Here is a 2,718-nt window from a genome sequence, read left to right as displayed (position 1 = left end):
CCACATGACACATCCTTGGCAAACGGATAGTTGGTCTTTGCGGGTGGAGTACGCAGAGAACTGAGTGTCACTACAGGACGGCCAACCATTCACAGTAAGATCGTTTGACAAGATTGTGTTTTGGCTCGTTTCTCTTTTCACCTGAGCACTTGTGACAGGTAGGGGTTCCATTTGTGTAACATGAAACACAGTAGCTGGAGCAGTCATTTCTTCGGTGGGTTGCATGTGTGGAAGACGTGAAAGTCCATCTGCATTTCCATGTAGCTTTGTCCCTTTGAACTCAATGGTGTAGGTGTGTGCACCCAGGAACAAAGCCCAAGCAAGCGTGCCGCAGCCATGGTTGGAATACCTTTCTGAGGGTTAAAGATGGACACCAGCGGTCGGTGGTCTGTGATCAGGGTGAAGTGTCGTCCATATAAATACTGATTAAACTTCTTCACTCCCCACACTAGACTGAGTGTTTCTCTGTCTATCTGCGTATAGTTGTGCTCGGCTGCATTTAGGGACCTTGAGGCAAAGGCAAGTAGTCGTTCGGATCTATCAGGCATTTTGTGAGATAGCACGGCACCAATGCCATATGGTGAGGCATCACAGGCGAGGCGAAGTGGTAGATTGGGGTCAAAGTGTGTCAGAACCTCCTCTGATGTAATGAGCTGCTTAACTTAACTAAATTAAATGCCTCTTCATAGTTTTTTGTCCATTTCCATTTGACATTTTGTTGCAGCAGAGAGTTCAGCGGGTGCAGGACTGTTGAAAGGTTTGGTAGAAACTTGTGGTAATAATTAATTAAGCCCAAGAATGAACGTAGCTGACTCACATTTTTAGTGTCTGGTGCCTTCAGGACTGCTTCAACTTTGTCCTCGGTTTTGTGGAGCCCATGTCTGTCGATCTTGTGTCCACAATACTCAATGGCATCCTTGAAGAACTCACATTTGTTTTTGTTTGCTCTCAATCCATATTTTTCTAGCCTGGCCAGGACTGCTGTTAGGTTAGCCAGATGAGTCTCCTCATCAACACCAGTGACTATTATGTCATCCAGAAAACACTGTTCCTGGAATGCCTTGTAGGACCTGATCCATGGCACGTTGCCATATTGCTGGGACACTGGTGATACCAAATACCAGCCTGTTGTACTGATATAGGCCTTTGTGAGTGTTTATCACCACGTATTTCCTGGATGTCTCTTCTACTTCCAACTGGAGATAAGCCTGGGCAAGGTCAGTTTTTGAAAAGTGTTTGCCACCTGCGACTGCTGTGAATATGTCTTCTATCCGCGGAAGTGGGTACTGATCTATGTGGAGAACTGGGTTCACTGAAACCTTAAAATCACCACAGATCTGCACTCTGTCACTTGCTTTCTTGCTTACTGACACTATTGGTGTAGCCCAATCTGACCATTCCACCTTGGTGAGTATTCCTTGCTCTTCCAAGCGCTGGAGCTCTGCTTCGACTTTGGGGCATAAAGCATAAGGTACAGGACGTGCCTTGTGAAATCTTGGTTTTGCATTGTCCTCCAGTATGATCTGTGCTTTAATATTTTTCAGGGTGCTGATTCCATCTTTGATCACCTGGGCACGGTTATTAAGTTTCTGTTTCAGTCTTTCATCCACAGAATGTGCACTCAGGCCTCATTCCAGTCTCATTGACATAAAGTTCCAGGTTGCGTTTCTTTTTCTCATATTCCACTTTCACTTTTCCCAGAGGAGTTATTCTTTCACCTGTGTATGTTTTCAGTTTCACCGAGGTGTGTTTCAGTTTCAGATTGGGGAATTTGTCTCTGTAATCTTCATATAAGATCAGTGAGAGGGCAGACCCAGTGTCCAGTTCCATCTGTAACTCAACCTCTTGTATTTTTGGTGTGAGCCATATTGCATCATTGTCTTTCTCTTGCATTGTGTACAGCTCCAGGCATGCCAAATCCTCCTGAGAATCATTTGAGTCTTTCTCAGTTACTTCATGCAGCTTTCGGTCTCTTTTGCACATTTAGTTTTTGTTTGATGCTGCGCAACAAGTTGTATGTTTTTCCTCCCATGACACTCAGGAACACAGCAACTTTCTTCTCATCCTCTATTTTGTTAGCCAGACAATATTGTTCATCTCTCACCACATATGTTGTTCAATCCTCTTTGCCATTATCAAAAATGTCCATTTGTCCAACGCCTCCTGACATTTTCTCAGTATTTTCAAAAACATCCTTCACTTAAAAGAACTGATGTTACTCACGTCCTCTCTGCAGCGCACTAGCCAGGCGAGTGAGTTAGTATCCACACGGATGATTAGTTGTTTTTGCCGTAACCTTTTTCGTGTCTTTTGGCCACTTTCACAAGGATTTCCCCCTCCTGTCGTCCAGTGCACATTGGAGATCCGTTTTAATGCCATTTTTCGGCTAAATTATCCACACCCACTGCCGCGCTATGCATTCTGGGATATGTTGGGCCACGAAGTCTACACTGCCACAGCCTTAAAATTCAGGGAAATGAAGGACTCATTTCACGGCCGCATTTGGAGCAGCCTTTGAATTGGGACAGCCTTCGGCGCGCCGCTGTGACGTAATCGGCCTTGAAATGCGTACTTTAAGGCTGCAGACCCTGAATTGGGATACAGCCACTGACATGAGACAACCCTTCACAATAAAACAGGAAACAAGAAACAGACGCAGACTTGACACTGAACCTATACTAAACACGAGACACAACCTAAGAACTAATCCCTCACTAA

Source organism: Diplotaxodon limnothrissa, linkage group LG3, assembly GCF_057381915.1.
Source record: "Diplotaxodon limnothrissa isolate DT_005_m linkage group LG3, D_limnothrissa_male_GT1.1, whole genome shotgun sequence".
NCBI lineage: Eukaryota > Metazoa > Chordata > Actinopteri > Cichliformes > Cichlidae > Diplotaxodon > Diplotaxodon limnothrissa.
This window is presented reverse-complemented; position numbering follows the sequence as displayed.